The 16,772-nt window shown below is 38.5% G+C and overlaps 1 protein-coding gene and 1 pseudogene across 2 annotated transcripts in view; one reads left to right on the top strand and one right to left on the bottom strand.

The window, feature by feature from the left end:
- Positions 1 to 16,772, top strand: part of SERGEF (secretion regulating guanine nucleotide exchange factor) — a gene marked incomplete at its 5' end in the record, with an annotated part of 211,025 nt that overhangs the window by 58,687 nt on the left and 135,566 nt on the right. The window lies entirely within an intron of this gene.
- Positions 3,284 to 3,820, bottom strand: LOC311180092 (G/T mismatch-specific thymine DNA glycosylase-like; annotated as a pseudogene). The gene has a single exon. The product of its transcript is annotated as a G/T mismatch-specific thymine DNA glycosylase-like (transcript).

Here is a 16,772-nt window from a genome sequence, read left to right as displayed (position 1 = left end):
GGTTGACAGTTAAGAAACACTTGATTGGTCGGCTTCCCAATACTTACCGCCTTTCCTACTGAACTGGGGTGATGTTAATGAATGTGGTTTGTTGACACTATCTTATGAAATGTGTCAACATTTAGAAAATCTGTGTACCTCATTGAAGTAACATTTGCCAAAAGACCAATGCATGAGTTACAAAATCAGACATGCCAATTGAACCAAAAAAAAAAAAAAAAAAAAAGACTTGATTGGGAACAATAGGTTATATATGTTTTATTTATATACATGTATAAAATATAAATATATAATAAAATCATGCTTACTCTTACTGTTTGAACATTGACCCTGTACAACATACTGTGCTAAGCACTGCATAAACATCCTTTCAATTTTTAACATATTCCTATGAAAAAATGTACTATTTTATCTGCATTTTGCAGATGCAGAACTCAAACCTTGGGAAAGTATCATGTCTAAAGATACCGCCATGAGAGAACAGAACTAACAGTGTGTGGGGCCAGAAGACATATAGGAGACTGGGTGGTGGTTTTCCAGGCTGGAGGGCAGAGAGGTAACTGTGGATGCTGCTCACCCCACCCCCACCTCCACCCCTGGAAGTCCAGGTGGTGCCAAGAGAGGGAGAGCTGGTGACTCCTTCTTTTCTATCCTGGGTACTAGGTGTGGACTAGGGGATGTAAGTAGAGCCACTGGGTGACGTTCCTTCCCTGCCACTGTGGAGCAGGGACCGTAAAATGTGCCTTTGAAGACTTGAAAAAAGATATTTTCTAAAAAAAACAAAATTAGCAGGCAGCTATAAATCAGAGACATTTTGCAAGGGAGGGAGAGGGAGAGGTATCAAAACAGGGGAGAGAAGAAGCACAAGGGACTATGGTGATGGTTCACAGGTGAATCAGTGGTAGGAATTTTATGGGGACTACACCTGAGAGGAGAAAGCATAGAAGAATGCCTTGTACAAAAATGAACAATGATGTAAAAAAATATATATTTTACATCATTGTTACATCATTTTACATGATAAAAGATATTTTCATTTCCCACTGTTCTTTCTTGGGTTCCTGTTTCCATTCATAGTGGCAACCAAAGATGAGTTTTGGGGTCTTAACCCTGGCCCTCTAGCCTAAAAATCCAAATTGTACCACTTCACAAGGCTCAGATTAGAGCTTAATGTGTTGAATCTTTCTTAGACAACCCCACTTGCCATCTCCATGTAGGCTAGTTGAAGGTACCAAGACAGGTACCTTGTCTTGGTTGCAGCTGTATCTTCAGTGCACGGCACAGTACCTGCCAGAAAGCAAGGGGTTGGGATTTGTTATGGAATTAAATGGAAAGTTCTCCTCAGAGTCTGGGTGACCAGTTACTTTTTGATTTTACTTTAACATCTATCTGGTCACCTGATGTTTAGTGGTCTTCCAGAGGAGAGCATATGGTGCTGCAGAGTGGGTATTGTGTTTTAAAATGTTTTCTTCATCTAACACCCTGTTGGGCAGGGGGAAGGAGGCAAGGTCATAAAACAGGCACTTGGAAATGATTTGGGGCTTGTGCTCTACCTACTCTGAAGTAGGCTTGGAGAGGTTTCCTGTGGGCTAGCACTGTGGGTTGCTAACAGTTGTGATCTACAGTTCTGGAGGGAGAAGAACAAAGCAGAATGATGACTTCTCTGCTTGCCTCAGCGTAAGTGTCATAGAAGTACAAGCATCTTTCTCAGTCTGCAACGCCCCAATCCTCAGACACCTGTTTAGGGTAAGTGCACAGAGGAATGCAAATGGTACATTTCCTTTTGCACACCTCAAGGTGAAATTTCTGTTACCACATGGGGATTTCTAGGGGCATTTCCGTAGATACCACTGTACAATGCATTTATCATCCTGTTCCCCTGGCACATTTTGCCAAGCTGCATAATTTTCCCGTTCCTTCCTATATTCACCAGCTCCATGATGATGATGATGATGTATCTGGTGGCTAAACCATGCCTGATCAGAGTTTGTGGTGTAATGGAAAGAGCATTGTATTAGCTAATCATGACAGCAGGCAGTTCCTGGTGGGGTGCCAGGTTCTCCCTATAGCACTTTATAGACATCATCTCTTTAAATCCTCATGACAACCCAGCAGAATTAGGATCATTATTCTTCAGTTTTCAGTGAGGCTTAGGGGTGGTCACTTGTCCTAGGCTGCATGGCTAATAAGTGACAGAGTTATAATTAAAACCCAGATCCTGCTGCAAAGCCCATACTATGAAATACCAGGATCCCATTTTCAACTCTAACGTTAATTCCCTGTGGGAGCTGGGGTCAGAGACTCTGCCTCCCTGGGCTTAAGCTTCTTTGGAGAGAAGTGGTTCCAGGGGTTCTTCCAAATCTCTAAGGCCAGTACCCTTCTCGTCGTTAAAATTATTATCTATTTAGAGGTTAATTTCTTTTTAGCTTTGAGATTATCTCAGTTATTTATTTATTGTTTAAATTGTATAGAAGTACCATTATTTTATATCCTTGCTAGTGTTTTGACAGTATAGATTTTCCCCTGGCCACAGGTGTAGTCACTGTAGCCCTTCACTAGAGTACCCATAGTCCTCCACCAGAGTCCATTGTGTTCTCCCTCCCTTTCCCATTGAACACAATTTACCCCTCTCTTTTCCCCTCCCCCTCTGAAAACTTAAGATCAATGGTCAGCATTCAAGAATTGGTTTTAAAGTTGATCTCCATCTGATTCTTTGTTTTTTTCTATATTCCAAATGTAAGTGACAACATCCAATATTTATCTTTATCCTTCTGGCTTATTTCACTTAGTATGATTCTGTCTAACACCATCTATGTTACTGCAAATGGCACTGGTTTATCTTTTTGATTGCTGTGTAGTGTTCTAGTGTGTATACATTACTACATCTTGTTGAGCGTCTTATATTTGTTTCATTTTATAGTGGCAGGCTAGCTGCTTTGTATTAATTCCACAGCAACAATGTTAATGTCAGATAATTAAAAGTATATAAAATAATATGAATTATTAATATACAGTAGAACTTTCTATGATGGATGGGAATGTACTGCCTCAGTCCAATACAGTAGTTGATAACCACACATAACTACAGAACACTTGAAATGTGACTAGTGGACAGAGGAACTGAACTTTAAATTTTAATGAATTCAAGTTTAAATAGCCACCTGTGGATAGTGGCTACCATATTGCACAGTGCAGGAACAGACAGTATAATAATGTAAAACCAAATAGAATATAGATTTTCTTCCATTCCCATCTCATCTTTAATTTGTCTCCAATATCCTAACTAAGGCTTCTTTAGCTCTTGGATATCTGTTTTTTGTTCACTGCCTTTCAACTGGTCCCTGAAGGTCGTTCAACTTAACGCAGTAATGTACTTTGTCCTGGGCTGGATGGAACTGAGTACATCTTGCACTTGATGATGGCATAATGCAGCAGAGAGTTTTTGTGTGTGGGTTCTCATGGGATTGAAGACCAAATTCTTCATTCTTAAACTTTACTCCAAAAACTTCTTTGCTAAAAATTTCACAAATACATTTCCCATTAAACACTGCTATTCATGGCTGATATTTCTGTAATTCCTGCACTAGAATATTTCCTCCACAAAATGTCTTTACTGCCTTTTGGCAGTAGAAAAAAATTCTTTACTGCTGCTTGGTGTTGTTCTTTCAACCTTATTGGTAACTCCAATAATACCCTATTTCCCTGGTAAAGTGTGACCATTCATATGATTGAGTTGGACCACACTCAGTCCTGACATAAATAGACACTTCCAAAAATGGTTTCCAGCTCCAGGGTAATGATGCCCTTTGTAAGCAGACATTAGCCCTGAGTTTTTGCCAATAATCACAATGACCAGGTTGAATGTCAAAATGTTAGGAAGCGTCTTGGTCAAAAGTTCAGCTTCTGAAATTCCATTAACACATTTCACTTTCTTTTCACTTCAAACGTGTCTATAATTTTTTCTTGCTGTTCTTTTGAGTTTTTGAACTTACCAGATTTTTTGACCTTAGTAGATTTTTGGGGGGGGTTCCAATGGTTTTTTGTTCTGTTCTGGATTTTCTTTTTCCTTCCATTTGGAGTCTTGTTTGGTTTCCTGATGGGAGCTGGGGCTGCGACTTCGGCTGGAATTTGCTACTCATTCATAACTACCATAGGAAGATGTGCAGCCATCATTTGTGGAGATGGAAATGTTTTTATAGCCCGGGCTTGCTGAAGGGAATAGCTGTTTGCCTTCTCTGCTTCTACTCCCTGCAGCTGCTTGTGCGGGCGCCCACTCCTGACAGGCAAGCAAGTGACTGGTGTTTAGTACTGCAGTAGGGCAACAATCTAGGCCTACATGATTTAACTGGTTAATTCTATCAAATATTAAGGGAAAACCCCCACAAATTTTACTCAAACTTTTTGAGAAAATAGAGGTGGAGGAGGGAATACTTCCCAACTCATTTTATGAAGTCAGTATAGTTCTCATATAAAAACTCAACAGCGGTATTACAGAAAAAGATAAGTATAGAATAGTTTTCCTCATAAACTTATACACAAAAATTTTTAACAAATATTAGCAAATCAAATTTGGCAATATATAAAAATATATTAAAAAATATCTTGACCAAGCTGTGTTTCCCCAGGAATAAAAACTTGCTTTAACAATTAAAAACAATAACTGTAATTCACCATGCTAACAGTATAAAGAAGGACCACCAAATAATCATTTTAACATATACAAAAAAGCTTTCATAAAATCACAATGATAATTATGTATCCTCAGACCTGTTAGGATGGTTATTATTGATTAGACAAGAGATAAGTGTTGGCAAGTATGTGGAGAAAAGGAAACCCTTGTACATTGTTGATTGGTAGGCATCTAAGTTAGTACAGACAATATGGAATCAATATGGAGTTTCCTCAAAAAATTAAAACTAGAACTACATATAACCCAGTGGTTCTACTTCTGAAGAAAATGAAATCCAGAAGAAATGAAATCCATATTTTGAGGAGCAGTCTGCCCTTCCATGTTTATTGCAGTATTACTTGTAATGTCTAAGATATGGAAACAGTTTAAATAGCCATCGATAGGTGAAAAGATAGAATGTGACACAGACACAATAGAATATTATTCATCCTTTAAAAAGAAGGAATTTCTGCCTTATGGATGAACCTGGAGGATATTATGCTAAGTGAAAATAAGCCAGAAGTAAAAAGATAAATGCTGATCCTATCACTTAAATGTGGAATCTAAAGAAGTTGATCTCATAAAAGCAGTAGACTGGTGTTTGCTAGGTGAAGAAAATGGGGAGATGTTGGTCAAAGGATACAAAGGTTCAGTTCTGAATGAAGATTGAGTAAGTTATGTAGATTAATGTACAGCATGGTGACTATAGTTAATAATTCTGTATTGTGCAGTTGAAATTTGCTGAGAGTAAATCTTAAGTGTTCTTAGCATACACACGAATAGTAACTGTGAAGTGATGTGCTAATTAGCCTGATTGTGGTAATCGTTTCACAGTGTATACAAATATCAAATCATGTTGTACATCTTAAATATATAGAATTTTTGTCAGTTATACCTCAATAAAACTGGAAAAAATTAACATCCACGTGATTAAAAAATTTGGCAAATTAGAAATAAAATGGAACTTCTGCAACCTAATAAAGTACATTTGTAAAATGCAACTATTATAAATAATGGTGAAAGATAGAAAGTATTGTATTTAAGATAGGAATAAGACAAGTGTGTTCTCATCATTTTTATTCAACATCATACTGCATGGAGGTTCTTGGTAAGAAATCAAACGAGAAAAAGCAATAAAAATCATAAAAATCAGAAAGAATAACTAAATCTGTTTTTATTCACAGATGACATGATTATTAACATAGAAAATCTTTACGGAATCTATAAAGTAACTGTTATGCCTTATAAATGAATTTAGCACAATAAAATTCAACATTCAGAAATGTTTTCATGTAGCATCAGCAAAGAATTGATAGATCTTAAAGAAGCAAATTCTTTTTCAATTATATCACAATGCATAAAATATTTAATATAAACTTAAAAAGAAGTGAAAGACCTATACTTGAAAGTGATAAAACAGTGCTGTGAGAAGCAAAAGAAAACCTAAATAAATGGAGAGAGGTATCATGTTTGTGGGCTGAAAGACTCAATGTTGTCAGTTCTCCCCAGATTGATTTGTAGATTTGAAGCAATTCCAGTCAGAATCCCAAGAGGCTTTATTTGGGGGGCGGGGGGGGGGGTGGAGGTATAGAAAATGACAAGCTGATTCTAACATTTATATGGAAATGTAAAAGGCCCCAGAACTCCCAAAGCAATCTTGAAAAAAGAAGAATAAAGCTGGAAGATTCACATTACCCACTTGAAGATTTGCTGTGAAACCACAGTATGACAATGACAAAAATACAAATATCTTGATTAAAAAATGGGCAAAGGACTGGAATAGACATTTCTCCAAAGATTATATACAGATGGCCAAGAACATATGGAAAGATACTGAGCATCACTAATCATTAGGGAAATTCAAATCAAAACCACACTGAGCTACCATCTATCTCACATCCATTAGGATATCTACTATAAGTTATATCTCTCTCTCTCCCCTCCTCCCCAAAGCAAAACAACCCAGAAAATAACAAGAATTGGCCAGATGTGCAGAAATTGGAACCCTCATATACTGTTGGTGGAAATGTAAAATGGTGCAGCAGCTATGGGAAATAGTATGGTGGTTCCTCAAAATATGAAAAATAGAACTATCATATCATCCAGCAATTCTACTTCTGGATATTCATAAGAATTGGAAAGCAAGATCTTCTGAAGTATTATTCACAATGGCCAAGAGGTGAAAACAACCCAAGTGCCCATTGACAGATGAATGGTAAAGCAAAATGTGACATAGACACACAAAGCGGTATCATTGAGCCTTAAGAAATTCTGACACAGGTTCAAGGATGAACCTTGAACACATCATGTTTAATGAAATAAGCCAGTCACAAAAGGATAAATACTGCATGATGCCACTTGTATGCAGTATCTAGAGTGATCAAAAAACATAAACACAGAAAGTAGAATCTTTATTCAAAGTGCCCCCAAACTAGGAACAGTTCAAGTACCCATCAGAAGGAGCACGGATAAAGACGTGTAGTACATTCATACGGTTCCAAAGGAGAGAAGTGATACAGCCAATAACACGGATGAAATCTCTCAAACATTATTGTGAGTCAGTGAAATCTTACCCAAAAGAGTACATACCGCATGTCTCCATATGTATAAAATTCTAACAGGTAAAACTAAAACCAAAAATATTCAATTAGGTACGCATCTGTGTTATAGAGGGAGACCCTGGAACTCAGAGAAGCTAAGCACTTGACCCAAGACGACACAGCAGGCCAGGGGCAGAGCTGGATCCTGTCTTTGAGATGTCCTGCCCTCTAGTGCACTGTCTTTTCCACTACCCCAAGTGGCCTTGTAAACATATGGGGATGTTAGCACATGGGCCCATTGAGAGGAATGCTGTGGGTTTCCTCTGACTCCTCTTTTTGGTCTGAAAAGTGCTGTTTCCTGCTGAGCCTTCTAAAATGGACTTAGTTGCTCTGCTAGACTCCTTTAGCTTCCCTGTGCTAGACACAGGAAGAGGGAAGGAGCAGTCAGGCTGGAGAGTGCACTGACAGTGTTATTAGAAAGGTTTTTCTGGGGCTCTTTCTCTGCAATTAACACCTTTAATTAAAAATAAAACAAGTAAATAACTGTTCCTTCTTTCCAAATATTGCTGAGACTCTCTGTGGCATTGTTCTTGGTTGCATGTCCTGGTGATGTCTGAACAGTAAGTGCAAATTGAGAAAGGGACTGGTGACACCATTACCAAAGAGATTTTCTCAAGGGGAATGACCACGTCTAGAATAGAACAGTCATCTGCTGGCAGATGGGCAGGGTTCCACTGAGCTACGAATCTGACCCAGAGGCCAGCCTTTCCTGTGTGTTTGCATTTTTGGGTTATCCCTGCTGGCTCATTGACTAATCTCCCACCACCCCACCCCCATGCCCTGCTGTTCCATCCCTTGGGGGTCACACTGCCTGTGATGCCTGGGCACACCCGGATGATCCAGAGGAAGCCAGAGGCACACTGTATTCATGCAGTGAGGTGGCACCTCAGCTTCTCTGCAGTGAAAAGCCCAAATTAATTCACTGTTGTTCACAGTCCTCCCAGTTGAGCAGACTCCTGGTAGTTCAGAGTGTTCCCGTGCAAGAGGTAAGGCTAAGAAGAGGTGGATTTTTCTGTCTACACTCAAATGCTCTTTCTTGACTTTACCTTGATAATTCATTAACTTCTAAGCCGATGGGCTAAGGAGGGAGGTAGAGATAGGTCCATGTATGGATAGAAAGCAGAATAATAAAGCCTACTTTTTGTAAGTTAGAAGAGCTCTGGTACTTCCTGCCTTGTTATCTAACTTGTTTGCTACGAATTTAGGCTTTTCTACTCCCTTCTTTTACCCCAATCTTCCTGTCGCTTTCTCTTTGTCCTGCCCTTCTCCCTTCCATCCCTGCCCCACCTCCCACTCTTTTATCATTTGTTTTCTGAGACTATGAAAATAAGAAATGGTAGGGAAAAATACAGATCGTCACCAAACTCCTGCTCCTTCCCCAGGTAATAGATTCACTATTTCTATTGGTTACCAATGGAACATTCACTCCATCAGAGATGATCACATTTGTTTTGCTCTGTCCCATGCAGTTCACTGATTGATGAGACAAAAGCTAAGCAGGACCAAGAAACCAGAAATGGATTAGCTCTCCCTAACATTCATTTGTTCCATTAATTCAGCCTCCTCTGATACCCACAAGAATTCCTGCCTATCTCCTTTGGTGACCAGTATGGATGATTGTAGGTTCCTTCATGTTTTTACATATTTTTTTTTTAAGATTTATTTATTCATGCATATAAGAACCGGGGTACAGGCCAGATGCGCGGGAGGGTGAGAGGATTCACCAGAGACAGAGTGGGGAACAGAACAGGCAGACTGACTGAAATACACTGCTGAGGGGAGCAGCGGGCAAGGCAGGAGAGGTCTGCTGTGCCATGTGGGTTTCTCCCTGGCCAGCCAAGAATCGAACCCATGCTACAGAGGCTGCGGACAGCGTCACAGTGCTGCACTCAATCGCCTGAGCCCCCAGGGGAAGCCCTATTTACATATTAAGATAGAGTCTGGGATTTAAAAAAAAAAAAGATCTCTAAAAAAACCCCAAAAAACACAGAGTCTGTGCACTTTCTGTGACTTGGTTCTGAATCACCCCTGCTTAGGGAAGCAGGGGCTCTTCTGTCTGTTCATCCCTCATTCCTATCATGTCCTGTCTTTGCCTGTTGGCTCACTATCAGTGACTTCTGAGTCCGAAGTATGAACTAGTTTCCTCATGTTTTGGTCACTGACAACTTAAAATAATGACTAAAGTCCCTTGTGCTCCTAAGCAGAGACCCAATGAGTCTCTGGGGCCCCTCCTACTTGCAGGGGTCCAGATTCGTAGAGAGCTAGGGATTCTATAATGTAACACATTGAACTGGAAGTCCTCTGATACCCACAAGAATCCTTAGTGGTTCTAGCCCCATTTTGCCCATAACTTGCTTCATGGCCATCAAGAAATCACTGTCTTACAGTCTTGATTTTCCCATCTATTTCATGCTTCTGTGTCTGAGGAGCATTGGTTCAGCTGTTTATACTGTATTGTGACCAAGTCAAACTTCTGTTATGTCATATTGTCTTTTAAAATACTTGGTGGGCCAAACAATACATCTGAGGGTTGTTCTGGCCATAATCCTCCTTTTCTCTCCCCTGGCATGACAAAGGACCATTGGCTCAGAGCGAAGCCTTAGGACCAGTTTAGGAAAGTTGTGAGCTCTCTGTCCTAGAGCAAGTAGCAGAGGTCCTACATGTGTTTGCTGCACAACAGCCTTTAACCACAGGGGGTTAGAAGCTGGTAAGGGCTGGGTAGCTATTGACTGCAAGGGTTGGTTCCCTCAACAGTCTCTGTGTCTTGGCCACTGACTGCTAGCTTTAAGCCTCCTAGTACATACCATAGGGTATCAGGGCACCAGACAGGAACCCATACTAGCCCTGCCCTGCCAAAAACGCCGGGCACATCCTGTGGGTGGAGAAATTTCACAGAAGATTCTAGAATCTTAGATTCCTAAAGTCTGACCTAAATCAGGGGACCATATGGTGCTGCTTGAACCCTCTTCCCAAGGATTCCATTTTAGCATAGTTCTTTTTGTTAGAAAGTTCATCCCTCATATTTGTCTTTATCACTACTCTGGGAGGCAAATAAGACAAAGAATTTTTAAAAATACTAAAAAATTTCTGATTATAAAAATAGTACATGCTCATTGTAGAATTGTAGAATACCAAAGCCACCTATAATTTCACAACCCAGAGAAAACATGTTATAATGTTCTAATATATTTTTTTTACATGTATGCCAAAAAACAAAACTAAGATATGTATGTTTGTTCATATTCAGATTTTTTTACCTGCAATTATATTGGGAACATTGACATTATTAACTATTCTTGAAAATATTATTTAACATTTTGAAATGATCATTTGGCTATGGCACAATTTATGTAATTATTAATGGAAAGTGAAGTTATTTCCAAATTTTTGCTATTAGAAATTTTGCCATGATCAGCATTTTTATACCTAAATTTTTGGTCAAATTTCTCATTTATTTTCTTGGGAAGGATGTCTAGAAATTGAATTCTGAATCAAAGGACAAGCATTATTGATATTTGCATTTTAATTCTTGATCCCTACGATTACTGTTGGGAGTGACAGATGCCTAAGTTTCTAAAGTATCTCATTTGAAAATCCCCTGTACCTCAAATAGGCAAGAAATTTTAAGAATGGCTCTTGCCGTTCTTAACCTTACTGCATGGCAGGGTTAAGGGACCCATCTCTCTGAGGGATGGGCTGATTTCCCTGGCTAGAACCACCCCCCATGAGAGTACAGGCTCTGGACAGCAGGAGGCTCTGTATTACTTTGGATTGACTGAGGGACCAGGCTTCTTATTAGAACATGAAAAAAATGCTATTCTATTACTTGTCAGATGAGAATAATACATGTGAAAACACATTGAAAACTGTGAAGAACTCTATAAATGTAATGTGTTATTATTAGGTTTACTTTGAATTCAAATACTAATGCTGATATGACTTAAGATATTATATAATGCCTTTAGCACATTAGAGGATGTTGATATTTCCATAATAGCATGGGATTTCATGGACCCTTTATTTTATTTTATTTTATTTTATTTTATTTTACTTTTTAAGAATTTATTTATTTATGCATGCAAGAACTGGGGTTGCCGCGGACCAGCACAGCAGTAGACGATGAGGCCACCATGGGGTGTAGGCCAGAGGTGCGGGAGAGTGTCTCCCAGAGACAGTGTTGGGAAGCAGAACAGGCAGACTGGGGATTGAACTTGTGCTGCAGTGGCCGGCGATAGCTTGATAGTGCTGTGTCTTCAACCCCAGCGCCACTGGAGAGGCCTCTGGCCCCTTTATTTTAGAGCTAAGGAAACTGAGGCTCAGAACTTAGTCATTTTATCCAATGGCACACAGCAGAGTAAGCCTGGCAGCCAGGTCTCCTCATTTATAACCCTTTTTAAATGTTTCCTTCCCCCCATATTCTTGGCTTCTAGAGTCAAGAATGATATTTAGTATCTTATTATTATGTGCTTCTGAGGTACTATTTAACATTTTTACCAAAGAATTTTTTAAAATTAAGGTAACATTAGTTTACAATGCTATAGATTCCAAGATTACATTTTCTCACCATGCCTACTATCAAATGTCAAGTCACCACCCATTTAGCCCCCTCTGTGCATTCCTCCCCTGACCCTCACCACCAACTGCCATTCTGTTTTCAGGGTCTCAGGGTTTATTTTCATTATATTTCACAGATGAGTGAACTCATGTGGTACTGTCTTTCTCCTTCTGACTTATTTCACACAGCATGATCCCCTCAAGGTCCATACATGTTGTCACAAATGGCAAGATTCATTTTTTATGGCTGAATAGTATTCCATTGTGTATATATATGTACCAGATCTTCTTTATCAACCTACTGTTGTTGAGTACTTGGATTGTTTCCATATCTTGGCTGCTGTGAATAGTGCTGCAATGAATAAATTACCAAAGTGGAATTACTGTATGATATAGTAATTCTGTTTTTAATTTTTTGAGGACCTCCATACTGTTTTCCATAGTGACTGCATCAATTTTATATTTCCATCAACAGTGGACTAGGGTTCCTTTTTTTGCACATTGTTGCCAACTTTCATTACTTCATGACTTTGAAAATAGCCGTTCTGTCTGGTATGAGGTAAAATCTCATTATGGATTTGACTTGTATTTTCCTAATGATAAGCCGTGTGAAACATCTCTTCATATTGCCTGTTGGCACATCTGTATATTTTCCTTAGTGAAATGTCTATTTAGATCTTTTACCCATTTTTTATTCAGATTATATTTTTTGTTATTGTTGACTTGTATGAGTTGTTTATATATTTTGGATATTATCCCTTTGTGTTGATAAATAGTGTGCAAATATATTCTCTCAATCAGTAGCCTGACTTTTTGTTTAATAATGGTTCTTTCCCTGTGCAGAATCTTTTTACTGTGATGCGGTCCCATTTGTTTATATCCCCTTTTGTTTCTCTTGCTGTTGGAGATGTGGTTTCAGGTTTTGTATTCCAGTCTTTAATCCATTTTTGGTTGATTTTAATATGTAGTATAAGATAGTGGTATATTTTCATTCTTTCACATGTGACTATCCAGTTTTCCTAGTACCCTTTACTGAAGAGACTTTTCCTTTCTTGATTGTATGCTCTTTACTCCTTTGTCATTAATTAGTTGCACATATATGTGTGGTTTCTTTACTGGGTTCTCAATTCTGTTCTATTGATCTGTGTGCCTGTTTTTATTCCAATACCATACTGTTTTTTTTTTTTTTAATAGAGGCATGTTTTATTTATTTATTTATTTGTTTGTTTTGTTTTGTTTATACATGCACTGGGTACAGTCAGAAGCGCGGGAAGGTGAGAGAATTCACCAGAGCCAGAGCGGGGAGCAGAGCAGGCAGAAGGACCGAAGTACACTGCTGAGGGGAGCAGCGGGCGGCAGGAGAGGTCTGCACACCATGCGGGACCCTCCTCCGGTGGCCGGGGAGCAGCCGGGGATTGAACCGGTGCCGCTGAGGCTGCGGGCAGCTTCGCAACCCAGCGCTCAACCGCTGCGCCACCGGGGAGGCCCAATACCATACTGTTTTGATTAATATTATATAACCCTGTGTTGTATTATACTTATATGCTTGGTATGCTACTTAAAGAAAATAGATGAAATCATGGGAAATTATAGACAGACTTACCATTAGTTTCTTTCCTATTCCAAATTAGTAAACCTTAGCTAATGAGATTTATAGTACATGCACACAAATTCTTACTAAGTAATAAAGACCTAATGGCAGTGGTCTTTGAGAAGGTACACCATTTGCAACCTCTGCCCACCATCCTGGTACCTCATTTCCCTTTAGTACTGTCTAAAATACTGTACACTCACTTGTTGTGTTTATTATTTGTATTCCCCTTACTAAACTATAAATGCAGATTTTTTTTGTCCTTTTAACTTTTCAGAACTTAAGTCAGTATCTGGCACCTAGTACTGTTAGATAGATTTTATTGGATGAGTGAATGAATAGTTTCTGAATTAGGAATGATCTTTGAGTTGGGGGATCTGGAATCTAATTCTAATCCTGAATTGTCTGTAAGAGCTTGGGCAAATCCTTCTTCTCTTTGGGTCTCCTTTTAGTTTAGGTAAAATAAGAGTCTCTAAGGCCCATTCTAGCTCGAAAATTCCATTCTATATATTCTTTTAAATGTTTAGTAGTAATAGACCATTTTTTTTTTCAAATAAAATTTTGTGCAGAATCTCAAAATGTAAATTAGACAAAAATCAAGCAGCTCTGATTGGATTGGGACTAGGGATAGGAAAGTGGGGCTGGGGCAGGGAGAGTCTCATTACTTGGCTGTCTACTGCCAGGCTCTCTTTTTTGGTAGTTCAGAGGTATGTCCAAGGAGCTCTAGGGCTCCATAAGAAAGAGTTGAAATTCGTTCAATAGAGTAAATAAGAAATGGGAACTGGATCATATTTTTGAGTAAAATTCTGTTTGTGTTGAGATATGGATTTGAAGGGAATGTTGAGTAATTGAAAAAAAATGTGTTATTAGATGGTCCAAGTGTAGATAGTTTTCTTTCTACAAATAAAATCATGTTAAAAATGTGGGTTATGTGGTTTTACTCGAAACTCGGTTAAGTTTACGCAATACATCTTGGTTGCTTGTACCTTTTTCTTCCATAGCTAAAAATGGCATGTAATCTGAGGTCCAGAGATCTGTTTTGAAATTGTCAGAGGGTTAAGCATATTTCTGGAATTTTTTGTGTTAAGATTTCCCCAGTCATGGCCCCATCACATTGAAGTGGACCATTGTTGTATTATAGTAAACTAATTTCTAAGCAGTGGATCTTAGCTGGAGGAGCGCTGTCAAGTATATGGGTTCTGTAGTACAGTGAATTAAAGGCAAATGACACAGGCAATTTCTTTTCTCCTGAATCTATAACTGGATTGAACTCTTGTCTGGGCTACCAGCTGGGAAGCAAGTTAAGCTAATATTTGTCTAGCTTTGTGATCTGAATTGTTTGAGAGATGGTTTGGCTTGTTTGAATTTGAGTATCCACTAATAATCAAGAGAGATAGAAAGCTCTTGTTTTGCTGAGTACATATTTACCGTGTGTTATATTACCTATTATTAATGCAGTGGCTAAAGAAACATTCAGAGCAAATTATTTATAGACTGATTTGATTGATATTCCTTCCTGGGTAATAGCAATGACATATGTACCCAGATAATACCTTTCATTCAAAGATCTTTACACTTTAAAAAAATTCTGGTGTTTTTTAAAATTCAATTTATTCTGAAAAATCACTTGCATCTTGTTAACTCTATGAACATTTTATAACTTGTTTCAGAGGAGTGGAGTATTGAGATACTACCTTTAGGAGAACTTCCTTGTGGTTGCCATAGTAGACAAAGCAGAGCCACTTGTTGATGTGGTGATGGCTGTTATTGATTGTCCCTACTAAATGGTCCCATCTGTTGCTATGGTAACACTAGTATCATGATTTGGGAGTATTCACACTCATTTTTTTCCAGAGACATTTATTTTGATGGTCTAAAATTTAAAGATTCAACAACACTGAGAACTGCCCACCTTGATATTTGTGATGCTAAGCAGCATATTTCTCTTTGTCTAATTTTAAAAGTAGCTTGTTCTTCAGCACAGGGTTTTTTGTTTTTTTTTTTTTTGTTTTGAATTTAGGGGAATTTAGATACTGTCTCAAAGTCACAACTCCTTATTATCTCATCTTATGATTACAACAATTTGATGAATTATGGCAAAGATTACTGTGTCATTTTTATATATGGAGAACCTGAAGCCAGAGAGATGAAGTGACTTTCCCAGCTAGCTGGTAGTGGGTGAGCAAATCTTTAGAACCCAAGTCTCTTAATTCCCAGTTTTGTGTTCTCCAATAGAGAGCCAATTCAACGCATATCATTTTTCTTCCTCAATTTGCCATTTAGATGTCACAAGACAATATTAATCAATCAATACAGATTAAAATGAGAGAAAATCAATGGGAACTTGTAGTGAATTGGAACAACATTATTAAATTTACAACCTCCCAAGCTCAGAGAGTTGTATAAGCCTCCATTTAAAATGAAAGATGATAGAAGTGAGCTATCTTTAGATGGATTTATGATTAACCATGTGTCGTTTTCCTTTGTGACCTGTAGAACCTCAAATCATCTCTATAAGAAATTTGCTGTTATAGTACAACTGAGTTTTCATTATTATTGTCTTCCTTAGTGTTTAACATTTTGTGGTATACTGGAGGAAAATTGCATTTGAACCATAAAATTAGATCTGACTTGACTTTGAGTTTCATTCCAGGAAAATAGATATTTTAAAATCAAATGTATTCTGTGAAAACATAGTTGTAGTAAAATATTAATGTAATAACTCAGGATAGCCTTTATCATATTGGGCACTTTTTATTACATGGTTGTTCCCACTTCTAAAAATATAACAATACTTCTTAATTAAGGTCACTGACTGAATTAACACGCATACAGACAATCCACTGCTCATCATGCCGTTCCTCCTCCTAGCCATCCAATCAGAAAATGCTCTGCATCTCCTTTCCCTCCACATCTCTGGTCCCATCCCCAAAGAATAATAAAACAAGAAAAGACAAATCAAAACAAGACAGGGCAGCAACTAAGTTGTGCTGGGTTGATTTTGCTACCTGGTGGCCGAGACCAAAGAATGTCTTGGTATTTCTTCACTATCTCCTGGGGCCCTATATTTTCTGTTATTCAGACTTCAGCAAATCCTACTTTATTTATTTTTAAAAAAGATTTATCTATGAATACAAGTGCTGGGGTACAGGCCAGATGGTGGGAGGGGGTGTGAGAGGATTCACCAGAGACAGAGCAGGGGACAGAACAGGCAGACTGACTGAAATACACTGCTGAGGGGAGCAGCAGGTGAGTCAGGAGAGGTTTGTTGCGCCATGTGGTTATCTCCCTGGCCAGGGATCGAACTCATGCTGTAGTGGCTGAGGATAGCTTCACAGGTTGCGTCTTAACCTCTCAT

The sequence above is a fragment of the Talpa europaea genome, assembly GCF_964194135.1.
Source record: "Talpa europaea genome assembly, chromosome: 1".
NCBI lineage: Eukaryota > Metazoa > Chordata > Mammalia > Eulipotyphla > Talpidae > Talpa > Talpa europaea.
The sequence above is the reverse complement of the archived record's forward strand: the minus strand, read 5'-3'. Positions and strand labels throughout refer to the sequence as shown.